General features: G+C 33.7%; 1 pseudogene; it reads left to right on the plus strand.

The window, feature by feature from the left end:
- Positions 1-4,425: 4,425 nt before the first annotated feature.
- On the plus strand, positions 4,426-23,317 carry LOC113178297 (growth factor receptor-bound protein 14-like; annotated as a pseudogene).
- Positions 23,318-26,793: the final 3,476 nt, after the last annotated feature.

A 26,793-nucleotide genomic window follows, 5' to 3' on the forward strand; every position in this document is an offset into this window, starting at 1 on the left:
TTCCTGTAAACACCCAAGTATAGGTTTTGTCTTTCTGGGATTGAATAACTTCACTTAGAATTATCTTCTCCAACTCCATTTACCATAAAATTTCATAATTTTATTTTCTTTTATTGCTGAGTAATATTCTATTGTGTATATATGCCACTTTTTTATCCATTGATCTACTGAAGGGCATGGAGGTTGGCTCCACACTTTAGCTACTGTGAATTGTGCTGCTATAAATATTGGTGTGGCTTTTTTTCTGTAATATGTTTTTTTGTAAGTCCTTTGGGTATAGACCAAGAAGAGGGATAGTTGGGTCAAATGGTGGTTGCATTCCCAGTTTTCCAAGTAATCTCCCCACTGCTTTTGATACCAGCTGCACTAATGTGCAGTCCCACCAGCTATGTATGAGTGTACCTTTTTCCCCACATCATCACCAAACTTATTCTTGTTTGTCTTCATAATAGTTGCCATTTTGATTGGAGTGAGATGACATCTTTGAGTAGTTTTTATTTGCATTTCTCTAATTTCTAGACATAATGAATATTTTTTTCATATATTTATTGGTTGATTTTATATCCTCTTCTGAAAAGTGTCTGTGCAGGTCCTTAGACATTTATTGATTGTGTTATTTGCTTTTGTTTGTTTGTTTGTTTTGGGTGCTTATCTTTAGGAGTTCTTTATATATCCTAGAGATTAGTGCCCTATATGATATATGAGAGGGAAAAATTTGCTTCCAAGGTGTAGGCTCTCTATTTACCTCACAGATTTTTTCTTTTGCTGAGGAGAAACTTTTTAGTTTGAGTTTTTCTTGATTTTAATTTTTGTGCCAGAGGAGTCTTATTAAGGAAGTTGGAGTCTAATCCCACATGATGAAGATTAGGGCCTACTTTTTCTTTTATTAAATGAAGAGTCTTTGGGTATTTCCTATGTCCTTGATCCATTTTGGTTTAATTCCTCTGTTCTTGATCCACATTGGGTGTGTGGTGAGAGATAGGGGATTAATTTTAGTATGTTGCATATAGATTTCCAGTTTTCCCAGAACCATTTGTTGAAGAGGCTGTCTTTTCTCAGGTGCATGTTTTTGTCACCTTTGTCTAACAATCATTCTGGGAAAGAAAAATATGCAAATACAGGTTCTCTTTATTCATCAGAAAACATTATTATATTTCTCATCACTGACAGCATGAAATATGTTAATTTGAATACAAAACCCATATAAAATTATTTCTCCTTTTTAAAATTTGTTTTCTACATACACATAACTGTAGGATCTATTTTAACATATTATGCATATATGGAGTGCAAACCATTAAAATGTTTGTCCCATTCTTGTGTGGGTATACTTGTCATGTGTTCATATGTACATTGAAAAATCATGTGCAATTCATTCTACTGTCTTTCTACTTCCACCCCTCCCTTCATTCCCTTTTGTCCAATTCAGTCAACTTCTATATTTCCCCTCCTTTATTGTGGGTTAACATCCACATCTCAGAGAGAACATTTGGCCTTGGTTTTTTTTTGAGACTGATTTATATCACTTAGAATGACAGCTTCAGTTCTATCAATTAACAAGCAAATGCCATATGTTCATTCTTCTTGAGGCTGGGTAATATTCCATTGTGTGTGTGTGTATATATATATATATATATATATATATATATATCATAATTTCTTTGTTGATTCATCTGTGGAAGGGCACCTAAGTTGTTTCAACAATGTTAATTGTTAATATTACTCTATTACACACTTAAAATGGCTAAGATGTTATTTTAAAAGAATTACTATTTGATTTTTCTTAAGTATCTTTTAAATTAGTTCATTCCTAACTGAAAATTATAGATTTAAAATGCCAGCATATTTTAATGCAAAACAACTATGTGCATATCTAACTTAAGAATGTTCATATGGCATTACAAAATTAGATACTTAATAGTGCTTGGGACTGTAAAATAAATTATGCAATAAGCCTGTTACTCTTGTAAGGTGTTTATTTTAAATTATACTTTGAAAAAAATTAATCTGTCTGTGTATAAAAAATGGCTAAGATGGTAAAATCATTATGTTTTTATCACTCGCAGTAAAAATGAGGGAATTAATGTTACCCCTTAACCAATATGCTTGAAGGACTTATATATAACAAGATAATGGGAAGGGAAGGACCTGTGAGAACAGAAGCAGATTGGAGTGAGGCAGCTGAAAGCTGACAAAAATTGAGGAGGATTAAGGGTTATCATGAAAGCTAGGAAGAGGAAAGGATGGATTTTATCTAGAGTTTCAGAAGGAGCACAGCCTTGCTCACACCTTGATTTCAGATTCTGACTGCTAGAATTATGAGAGAATAAATGTCTGTTGTTAACTACACAGTTTATGGTATTTTGTTATGTAATTTCCAGGAAAATTACATAGTCCCATTCATGCCTCCTCTGTCACATAACTCTTAACCACACGTGGGCAGAAATAATAAATAAACCATAAAGAGATTATAAATTGAAAAAATAATTTTAGTGTTTAAAAACATTAACATTTACCTACTATTACTACTACTACTAGAAACACGTTAAGTCATTGCCAGGAGTTACCATGGAATTGGGACAGAATAGGTATGCAATTACTCATTGTGAAAATTTGGTCTTGTAGGGTGTGGATTTAGGTATTTTCATTGTTATTTTGGACTCATGCAAAAATGAAAAGAGCTCAAATATTTGAAAACATATATAGATATGAATTTGAATTCTAATTTTAATACCTCACTATTTTTTAAACAACAGGTAGTTGTTAAATTAATTTAAAAATCATAGGTTAATTTATTTCAATTAATTTATTTTGTATTGAGAGAAATATATCCATTTCTGCTTGCTGGTTTAGAATTTAGTGTAACAAAATCTGAAAGAACTCCCTAAATACTTCTGTCCTAAAAAAAAAGGATTGCTTTATGTTGCATACATGTGTATATATATAAAATTAAATGTATTTAATGTGTACATACTTCACAGTGTTCTTTGAAAATTGCATAACATACTTTGTAGCTCACCAAAAGGTATTTTTTTTTTACTTTTCAAAAAAGAACCACTTTTCTTTTAGATGCATATCTGAAAATAAAATGGAAGTAGGTATAAATATGCAATTTTTGTTTAAAATGCCAGTTTTAGGAAAAAATATAAATTATATTGATTTCTTATTAATAATGAATTAGCATAATATTTATAATAAATGATTTAAGATTATACAAAGTTTATTAAAGTTTTCATTGATGAGACAAGAATCATGTTGCTGCAAAATAGTTGAAATGCTGATGTTATATTTATTGTAGGAAAATTATATATTAATTACATTTCTAAAGATAGCACATGAAAAATTACATAAAATTACTGTCAGCCTTCATTAATGGTGCATTGATTCTAAACTTTATTGAGATGCTCATGCAGTTATACTAAAGATACAGGTGATAATGTCACAGAAAAGAATTTACCTACAGCTCGTTCCTCTGCTGCAAGGTGTTTAATGCCACACCTGTAAGAACATGAACATGCAATATGTTCTACTGTTCAACTTACAATGCATGTGATCATCCATAAAATGTCACACATTTTTTTCCTGTAACTTCTGGCAATATTCCTAGAAATAGAATTAATAGTATAAATATTTTAAATTCTACAATTAATTTATCAGATTCATTTTCAAAAGAATTAGAAATTTTGTAGTTCTTCATTTTTATTCTCATATAATAGATCTGCTACCTTGTGTCCACACTATAATATTTTACTATAGTATCATGATGCAGTTACATATTTTGTAGAACTACTCACTTTCATTTTCTATGTATCTCTATTATGATTAGTTATACTTGATCATACTTATGCTTCCTATACAAATGTTTTTGTTAAATTTAAACGATTTAAGTATTATCCTTTATAGTTTAACTTTATTACTTATTTTTTAAGTTCAAAATATCCTGATTGTTCATTCATTATTTCCCAAAACAAGTAGAGTGCTATTTATTTCAGTGAAGTGTTTTAGTTTTTTTTAAATACCCTAGATCACTTTTTCAAGTTATTCCCAGAAATACTGATGCAGATATTAAAAAGAATTTTTTAACTTATATCTGACTGCTGATATGTATGATTTTTATTATATTATTCACTTAAGATGTGTAATATGACATTTCTTTTATTTTTAGTATTTATTTTCAGTGCATAAAAGCATGTTAATTTCTAAATTGCAAGGAGGAGAAAATCACTGACAGATTCTTCATTAAGTCTCAATATAAAAGAGAAGATGATGCCACTAGAATATGATTCATCTTACTTCTGCCAGTCTCTTCAGCAGTTAAAATTTGGAAAACAATCACCTATACTGAAGAATCGCTAGAAGGACTAAATTAGAGAACTTCTATAATATGTTTAGCTTATTGAATAACAAAAGGAATTCATTATATTTATGTTAGTTTCTTTTGGTTTGTATTTTTATCCTAAAGGTACATCTGAAGTAATGTGACAAGAGTACATTCATTTTTAGAAATAAAATTCTGATGTAAATGCAATCTGCAAACTCACATTCTTCTTTTGTGTTGGAGATGTTCATTTATTGTTTATTTGACAATTTTCCCCATTCTCATCATTTGACTTTTTAAATTCTTAGTCTTGGCCAGTTGTAACTCCAGGTATACCTTGGCTTGTGGCTAACTCTAATCTCTGCCTTTGTCTTTACTTAGCCTTCTCTTTAATTTTTTGTATCTCTTATAAGGATACTAGTTATGTTTAAAGCCCACCTGAATCATCTAGAATGATCTTATCTTGAGATCCTTATCTTAACCACATCTTCAAAGACTATTTATTTTTTATTTTTCCCCAAATAAGGTCCCATTCAAAGTTTCCAGGGTTAGGATATGGGCATTTCTTTTGGGGCAGGAGAGCCAACATTCAACCCACCACAGAAAGCCATTGAAATAGCATTAACAAGGGAGAGAAATGATCAAATGAGTATCTTAAGAAGATTAAGATAGGCACAGAGAGGTGTTTAAGATATCAAGAAGAGAAAGTGATAGAGGGAGAGAGAAAATCAGGGGTCAGAAATAGGGGAGGCAATGAGGAAGTATTGGAGGAAAGAGGGAGAGAGAAATTGACCAAAGGTATGGATACTAATTAGAAGATAATTTCAGTAATCCAGAGTGGAGGTGGTAGAATCTGACCTGGAATGAACAGCATTGGGGAGAAGAGAGGAATGGCTACCATATTAAATGGAACATGGCCAGGCTGATATAAAAGACGAGGAAGCAGTAAATAATGTTCCTAGAGAAATATTCCTGGAGAAAGAGATAAAGAAAGGAATAAAATCAATTAAAAAATCATTAGAAGTCACTCTCTAAGAAACAGTAATCTTAGTTCTAGAAGGATGAAGCCATTATTCTCTGATTATCTTTTCTTGGGCATTTTAAACTAGTTTACAAATTTTTACTTTATAATGTTAGTATTAATAACTGTCTAGTTTTATTATTAAGGTTTTAATCTCCATCTTAACCATTTCAATGAGGTTTCTCTTTTCCTAAATGTTTCTAATATATACAGTAACATAACAGGTATATTTTGAACAAATGTGTGCTGGGATTAATATTTTACTTTTAACTTATGAGAAAAAATGGCTTCTAGAGCTGGACCTGTAGCTCAGGGGAAGAGCACTTGCTCAACATGCATGAGGCACTGGGTTCAATCTTCAGTATTGCAAAAGAGGAAGAAGGAGAGATTGAGAGAAATGGCTTCTCAATCCAGTCAATCATGTTTATGTCATTCTTACCCCAGTGATTCTTGCCTGGAAGAGGAAATTTTAAAATAAAAGTGTCGTAGATACAGTGAAATTCTGTACAGATTTTTCTCTAAGGAGAATATGACACGCTTATGCTTACCAAGATTCAAGTGCATTGAGGGGAAGTTTTGTTTGCCTGAAAAAAGTAAAGGACAAGTAAACAATTTGATGATGAGCTACAGTTTTTCTTAGAAAGTACATATTTTATTTATGCGCTGTTAGTTGGCTTTTAAATAAATTATTTCATGCTTTTTAAAAAAATATATAACAATCTGAAGAGGCATATGGTACAGATAAGAATCCTCTCACATTTATTTACTGGTTGTACTAATTAATGATGACCTCTGCTGGATTTCTGTTTACATCTAAGAAATGTTAAGGATGAATTTATTCCCTGACCCTGAAATTGTAGGATAGAATTGTTTTTAGCATTCTAAATTTAAATGCTTAAAACATCAATCAACAAAACTTTGTTTTAAATATTGTAATTGTGGAGAAAAGTTAAACTTATAAGCAGAACTTTTACAATTTTTTCATCTAAAATGTATTTTAAGATATTTTTAAAATCCAAGAGCTTCTCTATACTTTTCAGAACTATCCAGATGCAGTGAACTGCCAGAAGGTAACCAGTCTCAAACATGCTTATCCCACTATCAACCCTGAAAGTTTGCTTGTCCTTTAAGACCCCAGTGATTCTTGACTGGAAGATGTGATAATGTCTCTTTAATTCCTATATTCTTACTTCTTCAACAGGTCTCTCATTAAAACCCACAGCCCATTTTATTTTCACTTTACTCTTCATTTCCTTTCCTTCCCACTCATTAATTATATAACAGAACAGGCCGTGTTCCTTCTACAAGATTCAGGGTCTGACTTTGCTATCCATCAGTGCATAATATTCTTTTAATTAGCTCATGTTTCAGTCGATATATGGGAATGACGTTATGTTCTCTGCCAAAGAAAAAATGTGAGGATGTTAGATCTCTTCAGTGATTGTGATAAAAATGTGTAGATTATCTAAAGTCAAATATAACATTTTTACCTGGCATGGAGGCTGTGTCCTGTCCTTCTCGAGGAGGAGGTTTGATTGATTTTACTTTGTAAAGATGTAACAGCTGTTTGGGAGTTAAATACCTCTACTGTAAGTGTTGGAGATGTGTCTGTAACTTAGATTTGCAGAGAAATCTCTACCTATCTTTCCATCTCTTCCCTTATACCCTCACATACATGTTTAGGTTCTTCTAACCATGCCAACCCAGGCTTGTAGTGTTATGCCTTAAATAGAAGAACAAAAATTGGTCAAGACAAAAAGACTCATCATGCTTCTTACTGCCTTCCAGTGTTTCTCAAGCTTTGTTTTCCTTTCATTTGATCGAGTTATATTCACTCCTACAGCATCACTGGACAGGGATGGTTTTATCCCATGTTCATATAAATCAGACATTTAATTATCAAATCAGTGTCTATCAAGGAATACATTTTTTAAAAAACATAACAGTAAGAGTACATTTTTCCTTCCTTCCCCATTTTTCCATTGGTCCTATGCTAGATCTTTGTTATTTTCTTTTCTGCCTTATTCATCAATGGTCTTAAGAACTATGGTCATTGATTAGATTAAAATGCTTAAGAACAGAGACATACAGATAAATTTTTGCTCTACTAGTTGTCATAGTTGTGAAAGCCTATTTATAAATTACAATGAAATTTCTTTGTCTTTGGATAAGGTTGCTAATATTGCTGAATATTTTCTCTCATTCTGTGTGCATGTGTGCGCACGCCCACACACACACTGCTACAAAAGTTTAGTGCATATGGGATCAGTGAGATCTTGTTAAAATGAAGATATTGATTCACTAGGTATGGGGTGGGGCCTGATAATTTGCATTTTCAAAAAGATCCTAGAGGATAAAGATTTTCCTGATCTGAGACCATACTGCTATGGCAAAGTTTTAGAGAACAGATGCTTTTTGTCCAATTTTGATTATACATTGAACCTCAGAATTAAGTACTTCTCCAAGTTATTAACCTATCACAGAATAATATGACCCAGTGATTTCCCATGACCAGCTCTAACTCTCAGAGATTTCCCAGAAAAGAAATAGCTGTTCATGTTACCACTTTGCCTTGAAAATCAGACACAGTCCACTGCCAGATGATTTCCCTGAGCTCAGCCATACGAACTTCCTTCTTGTAAAGCAAGATAGTCACACAACCCTTCTGGTTGTTTCCTGCGGTGTATTACATAGTACACAACTATGAAGCGTGGTTATAGTCTAATGAAGCAGGACACATGGTCCCGTTTACCTTTTTCCTAACTGCTACAGAAGCTCAAACCAACCTACTTCCCTTTACGGAGATACCATAATTTGAAACCTGGATTAGGAAAACGTGTTCAAAAGTCATTGTTTCCTATCTTCTCTCTCTGAATCCTGGGAATGATGAATAAAGAGAATAGAGAGTTTAAAATAGAATGTGTGTGTGTATGCCCCCACATATGCGTGTGTTACATTATAAAGAAATTGTCACGTGTCAATTTTAATAAAACTGTGTCAAGTTCCTTATTATTTAAGGGTGTAGTGACATAGGTATTTTTTAAAAATTTCTTTTCTTTTTGTCATATTATATTGAAATTGTATTTAGGTAATGTTTGCCCAAGGAATACATTATGTAACATTATAAACATACAAAAAGAAATATTGCAAAACGTGTATCCATTTCAACACTCCTATGTATTTTTTTAGGAACCATGGCCTTTGCAGTTTTTCAGCGAATTTGGCACTAGTGATATTTATGTGTCTCTGGCGGTCAAAAAGAAAAAAAAAAAAAAAACACGGAGCACAAACTAACTATGGATTCTGCTTTAAGGTACAGGCTTAATATTTTGATAGATCAATAAAGCAAGCCTCAGCCTTTTAGGTAAGCTTGAGTTTCTTTTAATTTCTTTTAATAAAGAGACAACTTTCTCTTATATATAGGAGAAATTTAGTGGCTTTTATTTCAAAAGGTGTTACCTTCAAGATATGCATTAACGATAAACAATGTGCTGTGGCCCTTCTAGCCTAACAAAGCAGGAAGGCCCCGAAACCTGAAAATGCTCTGTGCAGAAGAAGAGCAGAGTAGGATGTGCTGAGTGATCACGATTAGATTGTTTAAGGTAACCTCATTGGAGGCATGAATTTCTATTAAATGCTGTGAGTACCATAAAAGTTTGAAAATATCTGTAGTTGAAAATGCAAAGAAGAGTGAATCCTAATATGAATCTTTGTGGCTGCATGAGAAAGAAGAAAAATAGCCACCACCAAATGCATGTATTTTTTAATATAAAAGATAAACATTTGCGGAGTAAAGTAGAATGGGCTAATACTTTATCTTTTGTTTATGAAGTAATATTCTGTTTCTAGAAATTCTCTGTTTTTTATTTTTGCAAGAGTATTATATCCATAGCCAGTATAACTGAATGGATTTCTCTCATATACAACTTAGTCTACGTTTATACAACATTGCTTACAATTCAGTGTGAAGTGTGTTTAAAATGTGTCTGCCTGGATATGTTTCATGCGATTGTTCTATGTTGCATTAAAGTGTTTTATAAATTACATTCTAGCTTAAGAATTACAACTTACTTCTAGTAGAACATCAAAAAAATCGTATGATTTTCCTATGAGCATATTTTTAAATCATTCATTTGGGTGTTACATGGAAATTACAACTTCCATAAGCATAATTTGTTGAATTTTTTTTGTTTTTGTTTTTGAAAAAGTAAAATACAAAGAGTATGTCTGGGCACTTTATTTAGTATCATTTACTGCCAAAGTTGACAAAATACACAAATTACTATTTTTCTTAATCCTTTGTTTAAATTAGAAGTTTCAGCATTTACCCAGATATTCTTTAAAATTTATGCCTGATCACTAATATAATTTATTAACTTATAGATTTCATATTCTATGCATAGCATATATGATTCACTTATTACCACATAAAGATTTAGATTATTAATAGTGTGTGTCCTAAAACTAGCTTTTTGATATATTTAGATGTTAACATCAGAGAAATGGAGTCTTGTAGAATCCCTGGGTTCTGCCCTTTCGTTAGGCTGAAGAGTGTACACTTCACTTAATATAATCAAGTTCTCAGCTTATGTATTTTCTAGGTCCACTTTGGGCCTAGAAGTTTTTCTGCTGCCATTTCCATATTTGCCACTCGGTAGCACTTCAAAACATTACTAGCATCCTGGGTAAGAGAGAGATCAGGGTAAAGAGGGATAGAACAGATAAGTGATAGACTAGCTTTGTGATAATCAGATAAGTGATTAGACTAGCTTTGGAGGAAATTTTTATTTTTTATTAAAAAAATTAAGTTGAGGTAAATTTCTGATATTAATAATTAATCAAACTATTTTTAATGTGAACATTTCATTGACATTTAGTGCATTCAAAGTGTGCAACCATCACTTCCATCTAATTCCCAAACATTTTCATCACCACAAAATGTACCCATTAAGCAGTATCTCAGAGAATCTCAGGTGACATTGATTTTACAAGGATACACTTTGTGATATTACAAAAAATTTTAAAAAATGATGCCAATATAATTATGACAGGTGACTTTCACATCACTTTTGCCATTTGTTTTACTTTTATTTAAATAGTTATTATAGACTTATTTAGTCTTAGCTAGAAATTTGCAATATTTCACCTTTGCATGCACAGACTTACTTACATATACATGTACATATGTCTATATATGTAGACATTGATATATGTATATGTGTATATGTATATATGAAATTATAAATGAAATAAATTAGTCAAGATATCTGTAAAACTTCTTCCTGTTCCAAGTCTGGCTTTCCTGAATCATTTTCATCTCAGAGTCATGGATACCTGTTACTTTCCACATAATGTCTGGCTTTGTGCCATCTTTGAAGAGACAAATGTTGTATTTTGAAATGCAATTGCAAGAATCAATGAAATATGCCAAAAATTTCCTTTAATTCTTACATATTGGCGATGCTTAGTTTCTGGAAGATTGTTCCCTTCTTGCCTTTTCCCCTCATCTGATTATTCTCTAAGATCCTTTCAAGTCAGATTTCCAGTTCAAAGATGGTTCATTGTGTTAGATTTTTATAGCTGGTATAGTAAATTACCCCCAATTTAGAGACTTAAAATAACACAAACTTATTATCCTATATTCTTCTTTTTTCTTTTTGACAGTATTGGGGAATGAACTTGGCAATCTACCACTAAGCTATACCCCCACATTTTTATGTTTTATTTTGGTCAACCGTTTTGCTAAGTTGGTCAGGCTGGCCTCAAACTTGTGATCCTCCTGTCTCAGCCTTCCTAGTTACTGGGATTGTAGGCATGTGACACTCCTCCCAGCTATCCTGTACTCTTTTAGTTCAAGTCCAGAATGAGTCTTACTGGGTCACAGTCAAGACTTGGCAGGGCTGCTTGCCCTTTGGAGTCTTCAGGGGAGAAACCACTTTTCTTGTCCTTTCCAGCCTTGTGAGGCCACACATATACCTTGGCTGGTGGCTATTCCTCCACTTTCAAAGGCAGTAGTATTACACCAAGTCCTTTTCTTGCTACCAACTCTCTAGTTCTGTCCCTTGTGCCTTTTCCTTCCACTTATAAGCTCCTGGTGATTGCATTGGGTGCACGTGGAGAAGCCAGGATAATCCTCATCCCACAGTCAGCTCGATAGCAACCTCAGTTTTCTTTTGCCATGTAGCCTAACATATTCACAGGTTCCAGGGATTAGGATGTGGACATCTTTCTGGGATGGTAATTCTACCTATCATATCAGTGTTCCCTTTTATTTCAATGACAAAACTTTTCCAGATGATGCCAAAAAAGGAGGTGAACATCCAGGAGTACCTTTAACCTGTAGCCAATGAGAAACCAGACATGAAAGTGACACAGTCTGTCTTACATTTAAATATCAACAGATCCGGCCTCTCTTTGGAGAAATTCTAGTTACATATAGAATTGTAGAACATCAAAGACTTAGAAAAGTGGATTGCTCACATAGAATGTCCCAGTTACATATTCTCTCTTTCTCTCCCTTCAGTTAGAACTCTGACGGCTTCTCTGTTGTGGTATTTCATTCTTTTATCTGCCCCTCCATAGGACAGAGAAATGTTAAAGTTGGCCCATGACTACCCTTGACAAGAGTTAAATGCCTACTAAAGGTCTTCAATGGCACCTAGGTACCTACCTAACACTGCAGGTGTCAGGAACGATACATCTAGGAAGATAACCATCTTATTTGTAGGTAGCAGGTTTTTCAATGAAGAAGGTAGCCAATCCTCATGTTTCTTGTGAAAGTGTTGGTTTGAGGTTATTATGTATACTTCATAATGAACTTGACTAGGAATTAAGCTCTTCTTTCTTCTTTTTAAAGTTGTTGTAGGCTTAGAGTTGATTTAAAGTGAATTTCATTAGGTCCCATTAATGTCCTTCAAACCTTGAATTAAATAATTTTTAAAAGTTGGGAAGCAATTGGATAAAGAAGCCAGCACAGAGAATTTTAAATGAGTGTGAGTTTATATTCATGTTGGAAGCATCATATTGAAACAAGGACTCTCTCAATCCCCTCCCTCCAATTTTTTTTTGTTTGTTTGCCTAATTACCAAATATATCCACTTTGTTAGAATTAGTTTCAAGGAACTAGTAGAGAAATAGCATTGTTGAACTATTTATATAAAATTTATCCTATGTGTAAGATTTGATTTCATGGTGTCATTCAATATTTTCTATACAGTACTCTTTGTGTGTGTGTGGGGGGGTACATGAAGGAAGCCCATTTAAGGTGGACACTCAAATACTGGGCAGAGTAGGTGTTGCTCAGAAGTTGTGTAGACAGATATGTGGGTCACAGACCCATACCTGATGCCAGAGGGGATGCAGGTCAATAGGGGCTGGCCCAGGTGGGCCAAAGGGAGGTGCCAGAAGGGTGGCATGGGCAGGAAAACCCACCAGGAAACCTTGAGCTAGGTGGTGGTGCTTAGGCTAGAGCTCGACCCTGGAAGCAGTGTTGTGGCCTGATTGGGGTTTTGAAGAACCTAAGGGCTGGCACCTTTAGGGGGGGCCTTTTAGACCTGCACTGAATTGCCATCTTACCTATCATTTGGACTCTGGCAGCCCCCGGAGGCAGGCATGGAGATGGTCATTCTCCTCCAGGTGATAAGGATAGTTCATGAGGGCCAACATGGAATCAACAGCAGCACATTCTTCTTCAAAGTCATCCTCCACCCCTTCCATATACACTTCCACTGGCAGGCCCATTTGAGACCCAGCACCTGCTGGCTCAGGTGCTACTGGGGCCTCGAGGTGATAGAACACAATTACCACCCTGCCAAATGCCAACATCATACAGGTGGAAGGAGTAGATGGAACAGGGCTGATGAGAGCTAACATGAAGTTCATTATATCTTCATGAAATGGATAGAATTGTGGAGTGTAGCCAAAATGTAAATAAATATGTATAAAAATAAATAATTTAAAATCATAAAAATTTAAAAGCTGCCAATATAATTGCCCCCCCCCTCAACAAAATAGCTTAGATCTAAAGGAGTAGTTTTCAGATTCAGATGAGGATTCCTTCAGGACAAGTTTGCTCATGGCAGTTAGCAGTCTTAATTTTTCTCAAACTAATAATCCCATTAGAATCCAGACCTCCTTCTTTCCCATTATGGCCAGCTGGCTCAGTCTGTCAGAGGCTACCTCCTAAAAGTGAAGACCACACATTTATAATCTGCTACATTTTATTTTGAAACTCTGAAATCAGCTGGACTTCTCAGTGTTCTGTTTTTCTGAATGTGAAGCCCAAAAGTATTATGAGAATAATTATTCTTGGTTATAATAATATTTAACCAAGAATGATATAGAGCCAAGAATTTTCCAGATAGGGCCCGATTGATAGTTTTACCAAAGAGACAAATTAATTCATCAATCATCAGAATGACAGTGAATTTTACAGTGTTGCTTAGGACATATGTGAGATTTTTTTAAAATCTTTGGAATGTACAGCATTACACCTTTCCCAAGTGAGCTTCCTTTTCACAAGACAAGGTACCAGTCCAAATGATTTTGCAGCAAACTATGTGAGTATGTAAGTAGAAATGTAAGTCTCAGTATCAAGTATAAAGTAATACCAGTATAAAATAATACTAGTGAGCAAGACCTTAATTTGGGAGCCTCAGTAAAACAAACAAATTAAAAACATATCTTTTTTAAATGTATTGTTGAAGGGCATTCAAAGATTTTCTGTCAAAATTTTGGTTGCTTTACTTGTCTGTTTGAAGGAAAATCACAAAATTATTTTTTATACTGATGATATATGATTAATGACATAATATTTTATTGAATTACCAGGGTAGTAAAGTAAAAGTTGTAGCATTGTGTTTTTGTTTATTTATTTTGCAGTATGCCATGCAGCTGTACCAGAATTATATGCATCCATATCAAGACAGAAGTGGCTGCAGTTCTCAAGAGTATATCACCAATGGTTAGGATCAATTTTTTAAACCTATATTTTATTTTATATTTATGTTATGTTAATTTGCTATTACTTTACAAATATATACTACAATACATTTACCATTTCCTTTTGGTCAAGTAAAGTTATACTTTGTATGTATGATGTTATATTGAAATTATATTGAATTTTTTTATACTTGGATAGCATATGTGTATGGTCTGTGATAAAAATCGTAGGACATATATGAAATATTCAATTATAATACATAATGTTATATGTTAGTAAAATATTTTAAATATTTGAAGGAATGTATATTCTATGTCATTATGTCATTTGAGGATTAGATTCTTAATAAGATAATTTATAGATCATTTTCCTTGGCATTGTGTGTTTTTTAATTAATTTTCTTTGTGGGTTTGCTTATTTATTTTAATACTGTTTCTGAGATTGTTGTAGCCTATTATAGAGATGCCAATGATTTCAAATTTTAAAAATTCTAATATACACATGTGTATGTTTTTACTTTCTGGCTTTCTAGCAGTAATTTTTTTTTAAGTTCCAGGTCCTTAAAAAGCAGACTGCTTTCCAGAAAATGCAAAAACTACAAGTCAAAATATAGGTCATGCATTACATTAACTATGCAGTGCTTCTAAGAGTTTTACCAAATGTAACTTGGATATTTATTTGCAGACACACACAGGCACATCTTTTACCTTCTTTAGCACTTAATTTTAATTTCCTGTGCATTAACACAGAAATTTATTTCTGAACTTAAAGTTTATGTTCTGCAATTCTTGCTGCACTCCTTAATATTGGGTATATTAGAAATTCAGATGTATGTGCCTGTGTTACAGATCAGTTAATGCACATTTCTTAAAACTGTGTTTCCACTTAGGTTAAAAATGTGTTCTTCCTGACTGTTACCAAGGAAGGTACATTTACCCACATGCAATGCGCCAGATGACATGCTCAGTTCCAGGAATGTAGCATGAAATAATGTTGATTATGAAGCCCAATAGATGATATAGAAAAAGAGCCCCTATTTTGTAGTTATGTTGCTTTAAATTATGGAAGAATAACTTTTCATCTTCTTATCATATTACTTTTAAGCCCTAAAATAAGAAACTAAAGAATGTAATGAATTTTTATAATAGAAATCACTTTAAGGTGAATATTTTCTACAGTTTGTCAGCTTACTCTTATCTTTCAATCCATCTGTATATAAAAAAATAATGAATTTTATTATCTTAATCCTTTCCTAAATCCCTCCAAATTTTCTTTTAGAATCTAGAGTTATTAGCATGGATGTGTTAATAGCAGCCAAAACGTTTGGAAACAATTATTATTTAGTGTCCTTTTAATCATAGGAAAAAATTGTTATAAATAAAGTCCTTTCCATTTTCATTACTTTTAATAGCATACAAGTGTGATATTATTCTTACTTTTTCCCACTGAAAGTCATTCTGCTGTTGATCATGGCATATCTGAGTTTGCTTAGCCCGTCTTTGCTTATTCAACCCCATCTGTAAAAGGAACTGCTCCTTGAGTGAATCTGACTGGAATCAGGTGTGATAGGGGAAAGAGGTCCCAATGCCTCGTGGTAAGGGCTTGTTTTACACAGGAGTTGTGATCATAGAAGGTAGCACCTGAGAACTGTATCTATGCTATTCTTAATGTCTGTGAAGGAGACCTAGATGTTTGGGGAGGTATTTGTGTTTACTTTTGTGTGTATGGAGAGACCCACTTTTCTAGATGATTACAGAGGGATCAGTGACCTGAATGGTGCTGGTGCCCCTCACCTGTCTCTGCTGCTTTCTACTCAGGAACTGTTTTCAGTGAGTTACATAGAAAAGTTAGAATAATTTAGTTACCCTTCTCAAGTAACAGTATTCTCTTTTAAACTTGTCCATGTTTTGAGAAGAGAAACAAAACAACAGTTCTCATACCAAAGGGAGCACCTAGCCATAATACCATGTGACAGCCACTCATATCAATTTTTAAAATGAGAATCATCAGCAGATATTTTAGGAAGCCAGATAGATTTGGTTCATTTTAGGGTAAAGGAGGAATTCACTTAAAGGAGTGTCTGTTAATATGTTCCTGGCTGGAGTGAGGAGATCCAGAGAAAATGTCTGCTCAGTTCTTTTTAGTCTTTATTTTTGACCCTGGGCTAGACATGCTAAGCTGCAGTTTCTTTCCTTTACCTCCCACTATGTGGCACTACAAATAACCCTAGATGGTACATATTGGTTGCTATTTTTACCATAAGGTGTGTGATCTTGGTTGGATCTCTGGTGTCCTGCAGTGTAAAAGAAGGAGGTAGTTGCATATCTCCTGACTCTTACATCTGGGGTGTCCTTTGGCTCTGTATGAAGCAAATGAGAGAACGATACCTGGAGGAATTCTTTGCCCTCTTGTTCAGTCATTCTGAGCTGCAGGTTTATCAAGATCCTTCAAATAGAGTGACAGAGAAAACATGGCTAGCTGCCATGTAGTTATATTGCCTAAAAACCATTTTACATGTAATCCTCACTAAAAGTGGATACAAGCAGTCTCAGAGTCTGGCCTGGGTAATCCAGGGTACACCCAGGCTTCCCTTCTTAGAGAGAAAGGCTATGCAATTAAAATCATGGCTCATTTTGCTAGGACCTACCCTGTTCATCCCCTAAGAAGAGCTAGAAAAAGGAACAAATATCTGAGAAATACAGCCAGTTCTGAATGTTACCAGCATTGCTTTCCTATGTGAAAGAAATTGAGCTGAAAATGACCTTTGGGATTAGTCAGACTTTGCTTTACTTCCATTTCTTCGTCCACCAAAGGTAAACTATTAATTTTTCATCCACCACCTGCCATTCAGTAGACAACATTTACTACACTCCTATTTCCTCTTAGTGTAGTTATTGTAGCAAATGGAAAATTTCTTTAATTGTCGTGTATTCTCTGTGTGTCAAATAATTATGAAACATGGGATCTTATTGAACATCTGGTCCCCTGTATTGGGTAGAGAGAGAACAAAAGCTTGTTTATTTGTTTTTTCCTCACAGTATTTTTATGTTATCAGGAACTTCTCTTTATAGAACCCATCTTGGCATGTGAAGTTAAAGATGTTATAAGGATAAATCTATCATTAGGATCCAGTTAGTTACTTTGATTTGGGCAGGTGGACACTTTCCATTAATGTTGGGAAAGCAAAAGTATATCCAACTGGTACACAGCCCAGCACGGAAGATCACGGGGTGAGAAGGGCAAACTAAGGTGTGACAGCAAATAGAGATTACTGAGACAGCATCTGTCTGGAAAGAGCAGCTAGTTATAAAGGCTCCTGTAACAAATGGAAGATTGCATGCCAGTTCTCTAGAAATATAAATGGACCATGATAAGATTGTCGGCCATTATCACATGGTTTGAAGAGAAATTAACAGATCTAATAAAATGGGATGTGTGAGGCAGTGATAAAGAAACCTGTTTTTTTCTTGAGGATAAGATTTTGTTTGAAGCCCACATTTGACTATAGTATCTTTTCCAAAGGTAGAGAGAGAGTGTGTGTGTGTGTGAAAGCCACAAGTCTCCAGATGCAGGTTGGCTCATAATTTACCAGTGGAATTTCACTTTGGGTTTTGTTCTTTTAGTAATTATTGAAGAATAAGTGATACACACTTCCATTTAGTTTTTTTTTTATTTTTCTTAGTTTTAAGTTATCTTCCTAGAGTATAAGACATGTGAGACTCTTGATTAGAGCGTTTGGCAATTTTCTCTTTTTTTACTACTCATGACTTATTGTGGGATAGCATGCCTGTTTCTTGAAAGATGATTGCAAAATAGGATGCCAGAAAAAAGGAAAATAAAAATAAGATCCAGGATTTATATGTTTATATGTTTTACTTTCCCTTTACAGACTATGAATATAAGAAGCAAAAACACTGACTTTATCATTGTTTTGATTACATTTGTTTAAATATGTCTTCTTTTCATGTCTGTGCTTCTGTCATTCAGAATTGTTTTTGCAGCTATCACTTGGCCACCCATCTCTTCAAAAATGAAAAAGTGTTTATATATTATATCATAATTTTAAAAAAAAAATTTAGTTTTTGACAGTCCTTTATTTGTTTGTATGTGGTGCTGAGAATCAAACCCAGTGCCTCATACAAGCCAGGCAAGTGCACTACCGCTGAGCCATAACCCCAGCCCCATCAAAAAAATTTTAATATGAAATCTAATATTATGTATTATTATTCTGCTAAATTTCATTTTCCAAATAAAATGAAGCTTGACATGATAAGCTTTCAAAACACATATTTCAATTTGCTCCTTTATAAAACATGAGTACTATTTCTAAGAAGATGTGTATCAATCTAAGTAATAGCTTTTACATATTTTGAATCATAAAATCATGGCTTCAAAGTTGGTGGATTTGACATAAAGTTTAATGCAGAGATGAGTTCAGAAGTGGTAGTTCTTTATAGCCAGTAGGAAGGGTTATTTCTTCCTCAGTTGGAGATTTGCCATATTAGGAGATAATGTGAAAAAGAGGTTTGTTTTAGGGGAAAGACATGCTTTCAAAGATTTTCATCACATTACTCAGCACTTAATTCAGTTATCCTAACAAATAGCCATTGAACTTATTTAGCAAAGTTCTCCATAGCATCATTTTATATTGAATATGTACTTTTAACTTTTTAATTTCCTGATAGCCACTTTTGGGAATCCCAGTCTCAAATTGAAGCATATTGCCAGCAAAACAGTAAACAATTACTTTTGAAGATTTTCATGACTTGCATGTGTTTTCTGGTTTTGTTTAGTTTTTCAAAATTTTTTTTTTCAGAGAAGTATATCAGAGAACTCCCTGGTAGCAATGGACTTCTCAGGTCAGAAAAGCAGAGTTATAGAAAATCCCACCGAAGCTCTTTCAGTTGCAGGTGAAGAAGGACTCGCTTGGAGGGTACTCATAATTTCACTTTCTTGAAAGGATTTTTAATTTGAATTTGTTTCACCCTCAAAACTGAGATCTGTTTTCCCATTCCTTGCTCAGAAAAAAAAAAAAAAGGATGTTTTCGCCTGGGCAGTCACAATAGCCCCACTGCCTCCTCACAGACCTCTGCCACAAACGTGGGTATGTCTTCTCCTAGCCATGGTCACTGAGCTGATGGGCAGCTTGACATGACTTTAGTGACATGTGGTCACTAAGTGATGGGGGACATATATGTAGTGAAATTGCATTCACTGCAAGCAAACTTTGTATTCATTCGTTTTATTTCTTTAGCCATCCATCGGTCCCAGCCATGGTTTCACCACAAGATTTCCAGAGATGAAGCTCAGTGATTGATTATTTAGCAAGGACTTTTAATGGGTAAGTTTGATACTTTTAGTGTTGAGTAGAATTTGGGTTTGGATTTTGGATTTGGTTTGGATTTTGCCAGTAAATAATAATCATTTATTCAGTGGACACCAAGTGTTTTTAATTTTGCTTATCATAACACAGAAATGACTTTGTTCTGTAAGAGTGGCTATCACTGAATTCTAGCAATATCTGTATAATACCCAATACACAGAGTGTGCTTAGTATTTGTGTATAAATTAACAAAGAAGAGAATAGTATTCTTTGTTCTTGACTAAGATCACTAATGTTATCCATTCTGTGCCAATTCTAGCATTTTAGATATTAATTAATGAGAGGAAAAAAACTAACTTTGTTTTGGGGTATCAATGTTTCAATTTGAACAAGTAATTAATATGATTCTAAAATATGATTTACATTATGACGTTATCCTATACATTGTAATTTTCTTTTTAGGTATAATGCAGGGTATATTAAGTAGAAATTTTTTTATGATGTTTTCAATGTTTCCTTTTATTTCTGTTTACATCCCTATTGCTTTTTCTCTAAATATTTACAGCTTAAAAATATGAATCTATTAAAAGAGTACTTTTTGATGATTTTCTTTTGTGTTATGTTTTAATGGTATACCATGGAGTAAACAAGAGAAGCATAAAATATTTTATGAGAGATTTATAATCTGAAGGATTTTATTCTCATATTACTCAGTTTCAGGTACTTTAATACTGCTAAGTTCCTTCCCAAATGCAGTACAATGAGAACATTTTATTGAGGATTGGATGAGAAATGAAACCATTGTCAGTTTAAACAACTGGAGAAAGAATCTTTTATCTTCAAAGATTGACTTAATATGATGACAAGGGTTTGAGGAGGTTTAATACTGACATTTGGGTAAAAATGCATCTTCACATGGAAGATTATTAATAACAAGTCAACATTTCATCAGAGTCTAAATAAGAACGGATTTTAATATACTTCTCTGCTTGGAGCATGGTCAATTTTTGGATATAAATTTGAACATTGATCAGAGTTACAATCCAGTGATGTAAGGAAAAGAAAAAAAAACAAGAAATAATGATTTAAGTGTTTTAGAAGATTATAATTCCCTTTACTTATGAATTTGTAACCCGGAGAAAATAGTTGTACAGAGTAATTATGCCTGTTTCTATTATTTTGGTATTCCTTTGGAAAGTTGTGAAGGTGTCAGGTGGTCCACCAGGTGGTAGTGGTGATCTGCTTGAGAGGAGGAAGACTTACTGCTTAATTCTTCCGTGAAATGCCCTTTGTCCTGTCTCCCAATGATGTAATGTCAGAGTCTCACAAATAAAATGGATAATTTCATTAGACATCTGTGATGCCTCAGATTTGGCTGCCTCTTTGCCCAGGCACAGTGAGATTAGTATTGAAGTTACCAGTGGGGACCACTTACACAGTGTTTTTGCCAGTAATTAATACAAACTGGCTTTTCACTGAATTGACAGTAAATAAGAATCCATACCCGGCAGCCTTTTTCTCTGAGACCATTAGACCACGTCTTCTTTTTGTAACCTGACATTAATAGAGGCTTTCCCACTGCATTCTTCAAGGTTAAAGTGCACGTTGGGTATATTTTTTTAACTTGAAACATTTTTACTTAAACATTTAATAAACAATTTTAAAGATGGATTTTAAGGATATAGCATTTCTTATTTTCTGTTGTGTAACAGTAGAAGCCAGAATCAAAAGAAGAAAGCAGACCAAGTGTAGAAAAGGGGGTAAAAATGATTTTACTCTAAATCATTATGTCTTACACACACACACACACACACACACACACACACACTCATCCCTTATTCGATCTCATCCCTTATTCTTTCTGGTAGTTACATGGGAATACCCAATTTCCCAGTGGAAATAGGACAACATAAATTGTTGATGCCAACGAAATGTTTTGCTGGGTATTGTAAGCAAACAATGTCACAAATAGACTGTGTATTTATCATATTAAAATTACATTAGCACTGATGACAGTTTTGTAGTATGAGATTATGTTGTAACCTATCATTCACCACGTTGAATAATCATACCCACTGAATACACAGTTAAGGAGATCCCAGCTACAGCTTTTATGAGTACACATCCTGGGTTTGTTACATGCTATGTTTCTATGAAATCTGTGAGTAAATGTAGTAACATATTGAAACTCTTCCTCTCTCTTTTTATAGTTTTCTTGGTAAGGGGTAGTCAGAGTAACCCCAAAACTTTCATCCTGTCAATGAGTCATGGACAAAAAATAAAACACTTTCAAATTATACCACTAAGTAATTTGTGATTTCACATTCGTATATTGTATATGATCTTAATGCATAAGCTTTTGGAAACTTTGTTTTTCTATTGTTCCTTTTATTAAATATAATGTTAGGTGCTTGTGCTTCAACCAGAGTTAAGTTTGGCAGAAATGGTTTTATGAGCCTGAATTAATATAAGAAATACAGGAATTGAAAAAAATAAATTTATCTTTTTTCCACGAAATAAGATTTAGCAATATTGTATAGACCCTATGACACCTATTGTTAAAAGGCCACTGAAGATTCTTTTTTCTGAGTTCTAACCATTCCTTTAAAAAACATTATTTTAAAACCTTTTCTCTTCTCTTCTCTCAAAGACATTTTTTGCTATTATTGTTAGTAGTTCATTTGTTTTAAATTATTTGTATAGAAACACAGGAACTGTGAAATTGGTGGATTTAAATAATCCTGGGAACATGTTTAAAATATCCGTGACTCTGATTTTGGCTGGCACAACTTGCTTTGGGTTTTTGTTTTTGGTTTTTTTGTTTTTTTTGTTTTTTTGCTTCTGCTATTGTGTGTCAGCATGTGCACATATGTACATATGTGACGTGCACATTGGAATCAGGCAGAGTAAAACAGATTCAATCTACTTTCAGGAAGGTCTTATTTAAATTACTAATGCTTTCCTTTGAATTGCCTCTTTTTAAAATCATCCAGAGGCCATATAGAGTACCAACCCTGCTTCTTTCATTATTTGATCAGTGTCCCCAGCAAGTATGAGCTTTTAATGCTAGAAGACTTCACCACAAAACAAAAAAAGTCAACTGACATTCCATTAGCATAATATTTTATTGCTTCAGAATGAATTTGCTGAAAAAAATATATGACTAGTCATTTTTAATATACTGAGGCATTAAGTAGACAATGTTTAGAAATAGAAATTAATTTCTGCACATGGAAGCATTAAAATCTCCTGTCTACTTTTACACTGAATAGTACAGATTTCTCTCTGTTCATTGACTCAAAATTGTTAAACTATCCTAACTAAACAGAACTCTGGGAGAATTAGATGCAGAGAAAGTGGAGGCATGTTTCTTATCCAAGGATCATATGATACTTCTTTTCAATGTAAGTGAAATTAAAGAAGTGGGCATGCCATGCTGTTCTCTGCACTGTCCTTAGTTTTATAAACTTGCCAATTTTGGCATGACGACATAGCTTGCAGTGGAACAACCATCATCCTTCTGGATTCTTTACCCTCTTTACCAGCTTGTTGCTTTTCCTATTGCAGGTGGAAGATGATGGTGAAATGTTCCACATGCTAGATGATGGCCACACTAGATTTATGGATCTAATCCAGCTGGTGAAGTTCTACCAACTCAAGAAGGATGTTCTTCCTTGCAAGTTGAAACATTATTGTTCTAAAATTGCTCTATAGCTGAACCAGAAGTGAACGTGTTAAACTGTTGAAGAAAAAAAGACTCAAGGGGGAAAAATATTTAAAAGAGAGCATAAATAAGGGTAAAAACACTGTGGTTAAAGGAATATTTCACCTGCAAGTTATAAAAAATATTTTGTGTATTGCAAATAAGTGAAAACTTGGATTGGCATTACAATCGTCATTTAAAATTTGTAATTAAACCTTAGGAAAAAATGATTTGGAGTGTTCTTTTGTGGTTTCATATATTACTGTATTTTCTTCAAATATGAATACTTCAAACATTTATCTGCTCCTTTTTAAAATATGACAGCCCTAGAATTCTCAAACACCAAATATGAAGAAGAAATCAGGTTTCAGAATGACCTTTTTGCAAACTGAATTCCAGTTATACTACTTTTTTTAATATTAAGAAGCATGACAAAATCTTTAGCTATTAATTAAAAGAAACTATACATGATTTGTTAATAAAACTAAAAACAATTTTCAATTGTATGTTCTCTGGTTTTATTATATCCAAAGGATCAAATCATACTTTGTGGTAGCAGCTTAAAATTGTTTTGAAGTAAATTGGTTTTTTGTCTAGAGAACTTTCATTAAAGTCATTGAATTACTAATTGTACCATAAAATCTATACTAGTATTGAATATATTAGTGGCACATTGTTAATTGCACTTTTTTCATTTCTTGATAATTGGCTGAGATTATCTATTTTTAAGAAAATGATCAAATTATTTAAAAAATTTTGATAATTTGCACATAATTTATGATATATACTATGATAACATAACATTGTCACCTTAATATTTCATGTTTAACTCATGCTTTTTCAGAACATTCGTTAGATCCTTTCAATAATAAGTCAGTAAACCAATTAAAATAGGTAGAAAGAAAGATTCAAGAACTATGAGGATCCTAATAGGTAAATCTTTGTTCTTCTCTTTGTGCCCCTTTTAGTTTTTTTAGCATGGTAACATCAATATGGAAGCCAAAGATTTTGAAAACTTCAGACAGTAACCTGCCTGTTACAACTCCAAGACAATCTGGGATGTTTTTACTTTTAGTTTTGTTTGTTTGGCTGGATTTTGACCTTGTTGTTTTTGTTGTTGTTGTTCTATGATTTTTGTTCCCAGTTTGGTGGGAAGAATAATCATTGTTCTTTAAAAAAAGAGGGGAAACAAAACATCAAGTAAACCTCAATGTTATACAAAATATTGCCCATCCCCTCTAACTGAGCCTTGTAACAAGCTTGTGGGAAAGATTGTTTTTTTAATCAATATTTCAAAACTGCATAATTCACTTTTAGATTTAAAACTATATATTTTTGTTAACAAAGCATAGAACACATTCATGAAATGTGAATAAAATCAATATTACTGAAAAATAATTACTTATTAGATTTTTAATATTCACTTTACTTCTCAGTGCAAATCTAACTTCTAAAACAATAAAACTTAGAACATTAGTCTACTATTATAAATTACTGGTCATGGGGCTGGGGTTGTGGCTCAGTGTAAAGCGCTTGCCTAGCATGTGTAAGGCACTGGGTTTGATTCTCATCATCACATATAAAAAAATAAATGAAAAAAAGGTCCACCAATAACTAATAAAAAATTAAAAATAAATAAATAAATTACTGGTCAGGTGTCCACAAACCCTGAAAGACACAGGACTTGCTGGTGGAATAGTGGGAGGTAATCACACTTGCCCATTTCAAACTTTCATCATGGGCCTGGGAATTTCTGATTTATTTCCAATTTATAGAAACACACTGTGTTATCAATTGGAATGCACTTTCTCGTGATATCTCCATTTCAAACAAATATCATAAAATGTAATATTTTAAATATTAAATTCTTATAATTTGATCAATTTGTGCTTGTATTTGTTATTTGTGTTTCTAACTTCATTGCTAATCTAAAGTTACTATTGGGGAACTCAGATTTTATATGAAATTTCTTACTTTAATTTTAAATCAAAAGTCAAAATTACTGAGGAAAGAGTCATGGAGTGTTTTAGTCAGCTTTTTTACTGCTGCAACCAAAAGACCTGACAAGAGCAATTAGAGGAGGAAAAGTGTATTTGGGGGCTCACAGTTTCAGTGGTCTCAGTCCGTAGACAGCTGACTCCATTCTTTGGTAACTGAGATGAGGCACAACACCATGGCAGAAGTGTGTGGTGGAGGAAAGCCATGGCCACCAGGAAGCAGAGAGAGAGCAAGCTCTCCTCACCAGGGATAAAATATAAACCCTAAAGGCACATCCCCAGGCACCCACCTCCTCCAACCACACCTTACCTGACTATGGATAATCCCTGTCAGTGGATTGTTGCAGTAGATTAGTTGAAGACTCTCATAACCCAATCATTTCACTCTAAATTTCTTGCATTGTTTCACACATGAGCCTTTGGGAGTCACCTAATATCTAAACCATAACACGGAGGGAAAGTATTGTTTTCTTAATTTCTTTTAATAAGTGGTACTTGCCTCTGTGTGGCTGTGTGTGTGTGTATGTGTGTGTAAATTTATTATGACGTTAAATCTGAGAATGTCAGACAAATTCACAGGTACTCCAGTGTTGAAATGCATTCCCCAGAACATGTAAATTACCTTTGGAATTCTTTCCATTGTGATTTAGCCATGTTATATTATTTTGCCCCAGTCTGGATGGGAATGATGACAGATTAGCTGGGTTTTCTTCTATTTCTGTTCATATGTGAGTGTTGGCATGCCTCACTCTCTCAGCAGCCATCCAATCCTTGATGTTCTTTTTTATTTCCATATATTGAGGGAATAGGTAATTATTTTGAAACATTTGGAAGAACTAATCAAAAAAGACTAAAATTATTAGGATGCTTTAATTTGGAATAATTACTTGTTTCACCTGTATTAGGAAAGTTCTGATTTATATGAGTAGACTTTTATTTCACTCTGTTTCAGGGTGTTCAGCATCAATTAATTCATGTGGTCTCTGTCTTTTGAATACCAACAAGGATAACTCTACTCGTGGTGGTTGTATTCTGGTCGGCAGATCAGACTGTTCCCTGGATCCTAATTACCCTGAGGGGGAATGATTGTCATTGGCAAAGGTTACAGCTTGGCATTCCAAGCTGGCTTTACTGATTTAAAGCTGTTCCATTGCCAGGAATTCTCATGATTTGTGGTGCCTTGGTTCCATTTGGTGGTCTTGTAAAGCTTATGGACCCCTTTGATAGAATATTTTTAAATATGTAAAGTCAATAGAATTTCAAAGCACATGAACTATATAGAGAAATAACTATCAATGTGGTGGAAACCCTGCTGTGCTGTGCCTTGCTGTGTCTACTTCTGGTTGTATTGACTCTTGTCCATATATGTCTTACAATTTTCTGTCCTATATTAATTTGGGAATAGGTGGGTGATTCACAGTGTTACTCATAATACTAATGGGGCACAGAGTAGTTTTTTTGAAATGTAGGGTTATTGTAACATTCACTTA

The sequence above is a fragment of the Urocitellus parryii genome, chromosome 9 (assembly GCF_045843805.1).
Source record: "Urocitellus parryii isolate mUroPar1 chromosome 9, mUroPar1.hap1, whole genome shotgun sequence".
NCBI classification, from domain to species: domain Eukaryota; kingdom Metazoa; phylum Chordata; class Mammalia; order Rodentia; family Sciuridae; genus Urocitellus; species Urocitellus parryii.